Genomic DNA, 12,231 nt, shown 5'->3' on the forward strand with positions numbered 1-12,231 from the left:
GACTCATTTTCCTTAAAATTTGGACTTGTACAGTAAGGACTTCAACTGACCTTCCTCAGACTGAGAACTGTTCCCAGTGTATACATCAAGTCACTGGGATAGGACAAAAGATTACTACGGTCCTATTATTTTATGGTTATTATAAGTGTACTGGAACTCTAAAAAGAACTTGTTTGTATAATGTTATATTATACAAGGTATATAGCCCAGGAAATGACCAACCGGATGTGTGTTATGACCCATCTGAGCCTCCCATGACCACAGTTTTTAAAATAAGATTAAGAACAGAAGACTGTTAGGGGCTCATAAACAATACGAGTAAAGTGTTAGACAAAATAGAAAAAAAAAGGGTGCCTAAACAAGTCACCTTAAAATTTGATGCCTGTGCTGTCATTAATAGTAATAAGTTAGGAATAAGGTATAGTTCTCTTAATTAGAAAAGGGGCTATATGGCAGAAAATAAGTACATCTGTCATAAATTAGGACTGTGTGGAAATAAATGTAAATACTGGTCTTGTGTCATTTAGGCTACCTGGATTTAAAAAAAAAAAATGAGAAGGATCCAGTCCACCTTCAGAAAGGAAAAAATGACCCTTCCTGTACTAAGGGACAATGTAACCCCTTAGAACTAGTAATAACCAATCCTGTTGATCCTCACTGGAAAAAAAGGGGAACATGGAACCCTAAAATTGATGGATCTAGACTAGATTTTCAAGTAAATATCATGGTTTGAGGAAAAGTTTATAAACACTCTCCTGAGCCAGTATTTCAAACCTTCTATGATAAGCTAAAAGTGCCAGTACCAGAAATTCCAGGAAAAACAAGAAATTTGTTTTTGCAATTAGCCGAGCAAGTAGCACAGTCTCTCAGTGTCACTTCATGTTATGTATGTGGAGGAACTGTAATAAGAGATCAATGGCCATAGGAAGCCTGAGAATTAGTACTTACAGACCCAGTTCCTGATAAATTCCTGGCTCAAAAGAATCACCCTGATAATTTCTAGGTCCTAAAAACCTCAATTATTGGACAACATTGCATAGCTAGAGAAGGAAAAGAATTCACTCACCCAGTAAGGTGACTTAGTTGTCTGAGACAGAAACTGTACAATAGTACCACAAAAACAGTCACTTATTGGAGTTCAGATCACACAGAGAGAAATCCATTTACTAAATTCCCAAAGTTGCAAACCGTGTGGACCCACCTGGAGTCCCACTGGGACTGGACAGCCCCCACTGGATTATACTGGATATGTGGGCATAGAACTTATGCCAGATTACCTGATCAGTGGGCAGGTATTTGTGTTATTGGCACTATTAAACCATCTTTCTTCCAACTGCTCTTAAAAACAGGCGAACTCCCGGGCTTTCCCATCTGTGCTTCCCGCGAAAAGAGAAGTATAGCTATAAGAAATTGAAAAAATGATAAATGGCCCCCTGAGAGAATCATACAATATAGGCCTGCTACTTAGGCACAAGACGGCTCGTGGGGATACCAGACCCCCATTTACATGATTAACCAAATCATACGGTTACAAGCTGTCTTAAAAATAATCACTAATAAAACTAGCAGAGCCTTGACTGTTCTGGCCAAGCAAGAAACTCAGATGAGAAATGCTATCTATCAAAATAGATTAGCTCTCGACTACTTGCTAGCAGCTGAAGGAGAGGTCTGCAGGAAATTTAACCTTACTAATTGCTGCCTACACATAGATAATCAAGGGCAAGTAGTCGAAGACATAGTTAGAGATACGACAAAACTGGCACATGTGCCCGTGCAAGTGTGGCATGGATTTGATCCTGGGACCATGTTTGGAAAATGGTTCCCAGCGCTGAGAGAATTTAAAACTCTTATAATAAGAGTTATAATAGTAATAGGAACCTACTTACTGCTCCCTTGTTTGCTACGTGTACTTCTTCAAATGATAAAAAGCTTCATCGCTACCTTAGTTCACCAAAATGCTTCAGCACAAGTGTACTATATGAATCACTATCGATCTGTCTTGCAAGAAGACATGAGTAGTGAAAATGAAAGTGAGAACTCCCACTAATAAAATGAGTGGGAGTCTCAAAAGGGGGGAATAAGGGAGGAGACCACCCCTCATATCATCTTATGCCCAATTTCTGCCTCTAAAGAAAGAAGAAGTAAAAACTAAAAGGCAGAAATGAAATCCACAGGCAGACAGCCTGGTGCCACACCCTGGGCCTGGTAGTTAAAGATCGACCCCTGACCTAATTGATTGTGTTATCTGTAGATTACAGACATTGTATAGAAATGCGCTGTGAAAATCCCTATCTTGCCGGGCGCGGTGGCTCAAGCCTGTAATCCCAGCACTTTGGGAGGCCGAGACGGGCGGATCACGAGGTCAGGAGATCGAGACCATCCTGGCTAACATGGTGAAACCCCCTCTCTACTAAAAAAGTACAAAAAACTAGCCGGGCGAGGTGGCAGGCGCCTGTAGTCCCAGCTACTCCGGAGGCTGAGGCAGGAGAATGGCGTAAACCCGGGAGGTGGAGCTTGCAGTGAGCTGAGATCCGGCCACTGCACTCCAGCCTGGGCGACAGAGCCAGACTCCGTCTCAAAAAAAAAAAAAGAAAATCCCTATCTTGTTTTGTTCCAATCTAATTACCGGTGCATGCAGCCCCCAGTCATGTACCCCCTGCTTGCTTAATCATGACCCTCTCACACGAACCCCTTTAGACTTGTGAGCCCTTAAAAGGGAGAGGAATTGCCCACTTGGGGAGCTTGGCTCTTGAGACAGGAGTCTTGCCGATGTCCCCAGCTAAATAAACCCTTTCCTTCTTTAACTCGGTGTCTGAGGAGTTTTGTCTGCCGCCCGTCCTGCTACAACACATTCTCTCATGTGGTCTGGCCTTTATGGTATTATTAGAAGAGTTAATACCCTGAACAGTCGACCCTTTGAATAATTTCTTGTGTCTGGTTTCTGGATAAGAGGAAGTCAGGACAAAGAGCTAACTACTGAGTGGATCATGATTGAATGGGCTGTTGTGGTATGGTGGTTGAATGGAATTTGCAACAAATGCAATTCTTAATCATTCTTTTTCTCCTCAGTACACACACAGTGTTTCTTAATGGAAATAAAGTTTACTTTCCTGGCCATTAGCAGACTTCATAATTTTGATTCCTAATTGTCTTTTCGCCTTGTTTTCTGTTCAGTATAAATGACATCGCATTTAAGCCTGATGGAACTCAACTGATTCTGGCTGCCGGCAACAGATTACTGGTAGGATTTTGTTTTAGTTTCCTCTTAAAGTACTTCCCTAACCTCCCTCTTGTGAGTACTCTGAAATGTGACCCCTTTTTTTTTTGAGATTAAAAAGGCAAGGGTGGAAAAACCTTCCTTATTACTTTTTAATAGGGATGGAAATGGGCTATTTAAAACAGGCAAGTAAACTATCAGATAAAAACCTGTGAACAATACCTCCTTTGGGGTCATTAATCTTTCCCTTTTTACTTTGAGACACCCATGAAAGAGTTGAAAACAATCACAATGCCTTTGAAACTGGACTGGTGTCAGTTTACATTTTGTTCCCCAGAAAAATTCAAGCAACAGGACTGAAGGTGCTCTGTCCGTGAAAAGTCAGACTCCAACTTTTAGGCATTGGCCTACCTAAACAATTCCGTATGGATATTGTCCTATTTTTCATATTTTTAAAGAACATATGCTCTCTCTGGAACCTATCCAGGTATATAAAAGTAATTTTCAGAGAACCCTTTATGTTTGACCAAAAAACCTTTGTATGATCTCTCTGTCTTAAGTCTACTTCCTCTTCTCTGTTGTCTCTAGATACGCAGACTGATTAATCTCCATTCTTTGTATGGTTAAATTGTTCTGCAGACTTCTCTCCAGTGTAAACAATCCAAGCCATTTTAGTTTTTCTACATAGGTTATCTTTTCCAACACTATAACCATTTCAGAAAGTTTCCCCTTGATTTCTCAGATGGTGTGTTTTTAACTCTCCACGTAGTAATAGATGTCACATGGCTATCAAATACCTAAATCCATATTACAGCTGGATTTTATTGTATTTTATTTCTTAGAGACAAGGTTGTGCTCTGTTGCCCAAGCTGGTGTGCAGTAGTGCAATCATAGATCACTGTAGCCTCAAACTCCTGGGCTTAAGGGATCTTCCCACCTCAGCCTCCTGAGTAGCTAGGACTGTAGACACACACCGCCTCGCCCACCTAATTTTTAAATTAAAATAATTTTTTTTTTTTTTTTGGGTAGAGATGGGGTTTCACTTTGTTGCCCAAGCTGGTCTTGAACTCCTGGTTTCAAGCAATTCTCCCGCTTCAGCCTCCCAAAGTGTTGGGTTTACAGGCGTGAGCTACCATGCCTGGTCTGCAGTTGGGTTTTATAACATTCCCTCCTACTTGAAAACCCAGAGTTGTGTGACTTTCAAACTCTGGGTAGCAAATATGAAACATCTCTCTATTATGCTGCTTTAGTGCAGAACTGGCACTAAAATTTAATCATGTTATAGCTGGCTCTTTTTATGGGCTAGTTTTATTTAGAAGGGCCTGCCTTGATTAGTCATGTATCTGAATTCAGGTAAGGATGAGTGTAAAGCATTTCCATGGAGTGAATAATTGAACCTTTGGTTCTTAAGGATTAGTGGTATATTCCTGGTCACATAGTAGTACATAGACCTGGGACCTTTACTTCCTGGTTACCCAACTTTAAGTCACGTTGTTTTTGGTTTCACCGTATAGTTTTTATTGGATACAAATTTAGAATATTGACATGTGTATTGTTATAAAAACAAAAATAGCAGTAGCAACCCTGCAGGAATTCTGACTAATAGATATCACATAGATAATCTGTATTTGTCTCTTTTGCCAGGTTTATGACACCTCTGATGGCACCTTACTTCAGCCCCTCAAGGGACACAAAGACACTGTGTACTGTGTGGCATATGCGAAGGATGGTAAAAGGCTGCTCTGGGTTTCCATTCTCTATGATGGTCTCATCATTGTTCATTTTTCTCCTTAGTCACTTTTTAATTATTTCTAATAAGCTAGAGTACAACTTGCAAGTTCAGAAGATAGTGAAGTTGCTTAGACTTCAATTCAGTCATTCAGTCTACCAAGTATTTATTGAGGCGATCTATATTCCAGGTGCTGTTCAAGATGCTTGAGATACTTCAGAGAAAAAAACAGTGGTCCCTCCCCTTATGGGGCTTCTGTTTTATGGGGTGGTGGTGAGAAGTGAGGGAGGAAGAGAGTATGAGGGAAGACATACAGTAAACATAGTAAAAAGGTAAATTAAGCAGTATGCTGGAAGGTGATAACTGTTATGGAAGAAGAAAAAGTAGAGCAGTGTGAGGGGGATTGAGAGTGCTGGGCAGGGCAGGGGGTTGGGTGCAGTATTGAATTAGACTAGTGAAGGTGGGCTCATTGAGATGAGGACAGGTGAGCAAAGACTTTGAAGTCAGAAGGCAATGAGATTGTGCCAGTGGGCATCTGGGGGACGAGAGCTCCTTGCAGAGGAAGAGCCATTGCAAAGGCCCTTAGGTGTGGGTGTGCCTACTAGGAGCTGGATCAAAGAGAATCAGGAATTGTAGAGGATGAGGATAAAGTGGTAACAGACATGGGGTGGTCAGATCAGGCTGGCCATCATAAAGATTTTGATTCTCAATCAAAGTGGAACTACTGAAAGGTCCTCAGCAGAGAAGGGATCTGATCTGATTTATATTTTAAAAGGATCCTTCTAGTTGCTGAGTTGGAAACAACCTGCAAGAGGTGAGGGTTGGGACATCTGAGTGAGAAAGCATCATCCAGACAAGGGGTGATGGTGGCTCAGACCTCTGTAGGGGCAGAGGAGGTGGTGAGAAATGATCAGACTCTGGATATAATGGGAGGGTGGAGCCAACTGGATTGTCTGACAGATTGGATATGGGCTGTGAAGAAAAAGGAGTCAAAGTTTTTGACCTGAGGACCGAAAAGATGGAGTTGCCCCCTGACAGAGATGGAAAAGACTGCAGGTAGAGAAAACTTAAAGTTGAAGATCAGAAATTCAGTTTTACACATGCTGAATTTGAGAAAAGTTGATGATATAGGAGAGTGGAGAGGCCTGCTGGAACAGAGTTGAGTAGGCAAGAGGAGATGGGATCTAGGGCATAGACAGGGTGTTTGCTTTAGATAGGGGTATGGTAGGAACTGCAGAGGCCAGCAAATGGGGACAGTGTGGTAGTAGGAATCTAATGGAAATTCTCAATTCCATTTTTTTTTTTCTTCAGTGAAATAGGAAGCAACATCAACTGAGAGTGACAATGGGGAAGGGAGGTTTCAGAGAGTTGAAGAGAAAGGAAAAAGTGTAAAATCACTGCCTCAGAGAGTGGACCCGGGAGGTGTAGTGAGATCCCCAGTGACATGAAGGGCCCTCTTGAAGTTTGTGATCATGAATTGAAAGTGAGATTAGTTGGTGTGATTATGTCTTTTTCTCCAGCCATTCTGAGCTGCATAGTTGTGAGACAGAAGAGATGAATTTAACCAGAGGTGGTTTTGCAAGCACATTTGAAGATGAAGTAGGAGGGCAAGGGAGCAGAAAGTGTATACAGATAAATAATTATGTACATTAACCTTGAATTGTTGGCTGAATAATGAAGAGAGAGAGGACAGCAATGGAGAAGTAGTAGGTTCTGGTGGGGTTGAAGGATTGTTACAGTTGGGGTACCAGGTGGGTTGGGAAGGAAGGGAAGTGATGCATGAAACTGAGATTTAAATTTATTTTAAAATAATCCATGTTGTCCCACAGCATAGGATTAGTGGGAAGAACATGGGCTTTGGAATGAGACAGTTGTGAGTTCCAACCCCAACCCAACACCAGAATTCTGTGAGTTTGAGCTGGTTATTGAGTCTGAGTCACGATTTCTTCATGTATCAAATGGATAACATTAGAGATAACATTCTGTAGCCACTGCCAAGAAGTCACAAAATTGTAATGTTATAATGCTTGAATGAACCTTGGAGATCATTCCAGTCCCAGATTTTTTAATTTCTTTTGGCTGATGGGCCTCTTTGATAGTCAGATGGAAGCTTTAGACCACTTTCTAGAAAAATGTAGATTCTTCATATATATGCAGAATTTCGTGCATATAATTTAGTCTGATTAGTCCAGTCTCTTCTCTTTAGCCCTGCATAAAGACATAGACAATTGGCCGGGCACGGTGGCTCATGCCTGTAATCCTACTATAATCCTGAAGCTCTGGGAACCTGAAGTTGGGAAAATTGCTTAAGGCAGGATTGAGACCAGCCTGGGCAACATAGTGAGACTCCCTAAAATCTGGCCTAGGTGACAGAGCTAGACTCCGTCTCTGAAAAAAAAGGCAGGTCATGTGACTTGCCAAGGCCTTGTAGCAGGTTGGCCCAAAGACAAAACTAATTTCTTGCTTTATAGTCAGGTGTGCTATACCATGGTAGTCATATTGTGTGTGTGTGTGTGTGTGTGTGTGTGTGTGTGTGTGTGTATATGTTTGAGTTCAAGTTCAGAATAATGTTTTAGGGAGACCTGTGAGGAGGGAGGCTGGAGAGCTGAACTGTTTCTGTCTCACCCTAGTGGCTCTTGAGAAACGTGGGCCAGTCAGGGGCCCGGTATGAGGCCCAGTAGGTACAGAAGAGCTATTGGGCCTCTGATGCCTCTGGTGTTTATAAGCATAGCAGGACTCTTTGACCTGCAACACCATTAAGGCACTTGGGGATGTCAGAGTGTGACCCGTCGGTAGTGGCATTTGCACAGCACTTTCCAGAGTCTTGTCACACACATCTCATTTGATGCTCCCAACAACTCTCTGAAGCAGGCAGCAAGGGGACTCTTATCCCTGCTCAAAGATGAGAAAATAGACTTGGAGCAGTTACAGGTGATGGTGGCAGAGGCAGGCCTAACCCAGGTCCTCTGACTGCAGAGCCCTCGTTCTTTCTGGTGTATCACGCTGCCTCTTCATGACACCTGTATGATGATTAAAAAGTCTTTTAGTCCTCAGAACTGGTTTTTTCCTTTCAGACCTGAAGATTGAGATACACTGAATTGCTCTTTTAAGTCTACTTGCTTCTGATTTCTCCCTTAAGTTTAATACTTTTTTTTTTTTTTGAGACAAAATCTCGCTCTGTCGCTCAGGCTGGAGTGCAGTGGTGCGATCTCAGCTCACGGCAACCTCCGACTCCCTGGTTCAAGCGATTCTCCTGCCTCAGCCTCCTGAGTAGCTGCGACTACAGGTGCACACCACCATGCCCAGCTAATTTTTGTATTTTTAGTAGAGACAGGGTTTCACCACATTGTTCAGGCTGGTCTCAAACTCCTGACCTTGTGATCCGCCCACGTCGGCCTCCCAAAGTGCTGGGATTACAGGCATGAGCCACCGCTCCTGGCCCAAGTTTAATAAGTATTTAATGAGCAACCATGATATAAAAGTATGTAAGACATAGTTTTTTTGTTCAAGAAAAACAATATAATATGAAGAAATAATAGAAATAGCTAATTTTTTTTTAGTGTTGCTTCTATTCCAGGCCCAGTTCTAAGCAACACAGGGGTTGGGGGTGCCACTCCCTGTGCAGTAAAAAATCTACATGTAATTTCTGAACCCCCCAAAACTTCACTATTAATAGCCTACTGTTGACCACAAGCCTTACCTGTAACATAAACAGTTAACACATTTTTAATATTATATGTATTATACATTGTATTCTTAAAATAAGTAAGCTAGATAAAATGTTAATTGAGAAAAAAGAAAAATATACACTCTTCATTAAATGGAAGTGGATCATCATAAAGGTCTTCGTCTTCATTGTTTTCAGGTTGAATAGGCTGAGGAAGAGGAGGAGGAGGAGGAAGAGGAGGGGTTGGTGATGCTGTGCCAGGGAGACAGAGGCAAAAGAAAATTCACATGTAAAAGTGGACTCATGTAGTTAAAACTCATGTTGTTCAGGGGTCAACTGTATGTACACACATACATACACTCATTTAATCTTCACACCAACCATGAGGTAAATACTAACATTATATCCATTTTTCAAATAAGGAAATCATAGAGCCCTTCAGTAGCTTGTTTGGGTCATACAGCTGTTCAGTGAGATCTCTAGGAATTCTGACCCAGAGACTCTGAGCCCAAAGCTTATGCTTTTCATCACATCACCTGCTACCTACCAGGATGAAGGAGGAGTGATGGAAATAGTAAGAGCAGTTTCTTTGTTTCTTTAGTATTTGCAGCAATATCATACGGCTCACCCTAATATCTACTATTTCAGCTACTATAAAAGGTAGTTGGCCGAGCGTGGTGGCTCATGCTTGTGATCCCAGTACTTTGGGAAGCCAAGACAGGTGGATCACAAGTTCAGGAGTTCGAGACAAGCCTGGTCAACACAGTGAAACCCCATCTCTACTAAATATACAGAAATTAGCCAGGCATGGTGGTGTGTGCCTGTAATCCCAACTACTTGGGAGGCTGAGGCAGGAGAATTGCTTGAACCTGAGAGGCGGAGGTTGCAGTGAGCCGAGATTATGCCACTACTCTCTGGCCTGGGTGACAGAGCTAGACGCCGTCTCAAAAAGGGCCAGGGGTGGTGACTCATGCCTGTAATCCCAGCACTTTGGGAGGCAGATCACCTGAGGTCAGGAGTTCAAGACCAGCCTGCCCAACATGGAGAAACCCCATCTCTATGAAAAATACAAAAAAGTAGCCGGGTGTGGTGGTGGCGCCTGTAGTCCCAGCTACTTGGGAGACTGATGCAGGAGAATCTCTTGAATCTGGGAGTCGGAGGTTGTGGTGAGCTGAGATCGTGCCATTGCACTCCAGCCTGGGCAACAGAGTGAGACTTGGTCTCAAAAAAAAAAAAAAAGATACTTTACAGATACTATCTTAGTTGAGTCCCACAAAAAGACTGAGGAAGATACTATTCCTGTGTTTCAGATGAAGGCATTGAGGCTCAGAGAACAGTGACTTGCCCAAGGTCACCTTCCACTTGCCCTGTGAATAAAGTCTGAAAGTCCTTAAGGTGTACAGAATGTGGCTCATGCTTACCTCTTATTCCTCATCTTTCACCAGAGTAGGTGAAGACCCCATTGTTTGCTGCCATGATACCATGATCCTCTCCCAAATACTTATAAATGTGTAACAGTATAATTAATAACAAATTACTTATTATTTGTTGCCTCTCTCCAGTCTGTTCCTTCATAAAGCCCAAGTAGTATGAAAATGCAAATCTGATCTACCACTCTTTGCTTAAAACCTTTCTTTGGCTTCTCATTGCGTTAGGATAAAGAGCAAGGCCTCTAATGTGTCCCTGAGGTCCCAAGAGATCCTTCCACAACCCACCTCACCCTTCCCTCAGTTCCATGATGACTCCGCTCATTCCCTCAGACATGCCAGGCTTTTCCTGCTTCAGGGCCTTTGCACATCTGTTCCATCCATGTGGATGGGTCTTTCTCCTCTCTACATCTGGCTAAGCTCTGCTCATCCTTTAGGTCTCCACTGAAGGATCTCATCCTTAGAGAAACCTTCCCTCATCTAAATTAGGTCCCCCAGGAGATGTCGACCAAAGGGTAGTTTCAGTCAGACAAAAGGAGTACATTTTTGAGATCTGTTGCACAGCATGGTGACCATAGTTAATAATAGCCTATTTTTCAAAACTGGTACAAGAATAGATTATTTTTTGAGATGGAGTCTCGCTCTGTTGCCCAGGCTGAAGTGCAGTGGTAAGATCTCGGCTCACTACACGCTCCACGTCCTGGGTTCACACCATTCTCCCGCCTCAGCCTTCCGAGTAGCTGGGACTACAGTCACCTGCCACCAGGCCTGGCTAATTTTGTTTTTGTATTTTTACCAAACGGGATTTCACCGTGTTAGCCAGAATGGTCTCCATCTCCTGACCTCGTGATCCACCTGCCTTGGCCCCCCAAAGTGCTGGGATTACAGGCATGAGCCACCGTGCCTGGCCAGGAATAGATTTTAAATGTTCTCACTATAAAAAAAAAGTATCTGCAGTGATGGATATGTTAATTAGCTTAATCATTCTTCAGTGTGTATGTACATAAAATATCACATTGTACTTCATAAGTAGATATTTGTCAAAAATAAAAATTTAAGTAAAAAAGTAAATCAAGTTCCCTAGTTATTCTCTTTCATAGGATCTGTGTCTTACCACGTTGTATTTTTGTTAGATTAATTTGATGCCTACTTCTTACACTAGACTAAACTTTATAAAGTAGGGATCATGTGTGTTTTAATCATTACTTGATCCCTAGCATAGAACATGACAACTACATAGTAGTAGGCCCCCAATACATCTCTGTTTACTCAGTGTCAGACAAAGCAGGTTTGGAACCCAAATATTCTGACTCCAAGGTCCTGCCTCCCAGTACTGATAAGAAGTAGTAAAGAAGCTAACACTTATTAGGTACCTTAAAGAACTAGTTTTCTAAAGAATTCTCTCTGGGAAATGCTGGTTTAAGATAAATGTAAGACTTTCCATTTTAAAAACACTTTTAGGCAAGCGCTTTGCTTCTGGATCAGCTGACAAAAGCGTTATTATCTGGACATCAAAACTGGAAGGCATTCTGAAGTACACGTAAGTAACCATTTAGGTGTACAGTATTATGAGTTTGATGCTTATTGAATAATTGCAGCAAAATCCTCTTAGAGGCTACTTCTTAGAAAAGATGTAGGAGAAAACTTTTTTCTCTTAAATTGAACTTGAAATTAAGTTGTGGGTGTGTGTGGTTGGTATAGGAAGATTGAGTAGTGAATAAGTTAATGAATATTTCTTGGCCACTTACTGGCGTGGTCAGCACTGGGCCAGGTGCTTTCATGAAGCTCATCTCAGTTCATCTGACATTGTAGACTTTATCCCACCCCCAACTTGTCATCTTCCAGTGGCCCTATCTCAGAGAATGGCCTTATATCCACCCAGTGTCAAATGTCAGAAACTTGGGGTCAGTGTGCTCCAGGCCTCCTCTCACTATTGGGGATCTGCTGTGTTCTTCCCCTATTCCTCTACTAGTTAGTCCCTACTTACCCTGCAAATCTCAGACTGAAATGTCACTTTCTTTGTAAGGACTTTCCTGCCTCTCTAGGCTGGGGCAGATCTCTTTTGAGGCATTTCTCACAATTGCAGTTTTAGATTTATTCTGGTGACTGATTAGTATTGCTCATCAGCCTGTAAGTTCCATAAGAGCAGATACTGCATCTGTTTTTTTTTCTCACTCTTGTGTCCCTGATA

General features: G+C 42.1%; 1 protein-coding gene across 8 annotated transcripts in view; it reads left to right on the forward strand.

The window, feature by feature from the left end:
• Nucleotides 1-3,171: 3,171 nt before the first annotated feature.
• Nucleotides 3,172-12,231, forward strand: part of LOC105535197 (intraflagellar transport protein 122 homolog) — an 81,923-nt gene continuing 72,863 nt past the window's right edge. For 3 of the 8 annotated variants that reach the window (XM_011974193.1, XM_011974194.1, XM_011974196.1), the window contains exons 1-3: nt 3,178-3,241; nt 4,862-4,946; nt 11,502-11,580. The gene's annotated coding sequence lies outside the window, so the exon portion shown is untranslated. Of the gene's footprint in view, nt 3,242-4,861; nt 4,947-9,035; nt 9,188-11,501; nt 11,581-12,231 lie in introns of all 8 variants that reach the window. The other 5 variants (XM_011974191.1, XM_011974190.1, XM_011974195.1 and 2 more) reach the window with 4 other exon arrangements.

Source organism: Mandrillus leucophaeus, unplaced genomic scaffold (assembly GCF_000951045.1).
Source record: "Mandrillus leucophaeus isolate KB7577 unplaced genomic scaffold, Mleu.le_1.0 Scaffold1428, whole genome shotgun sequence".
In the NCBI taxonomy this organism is placed as follows: domain Eukaryota; kingdom Metazoa; phylum Chordata; class Mammalia; order Primates; family Cercopithecidae; genus Mandrillus; species Mandrillus leucophaeus.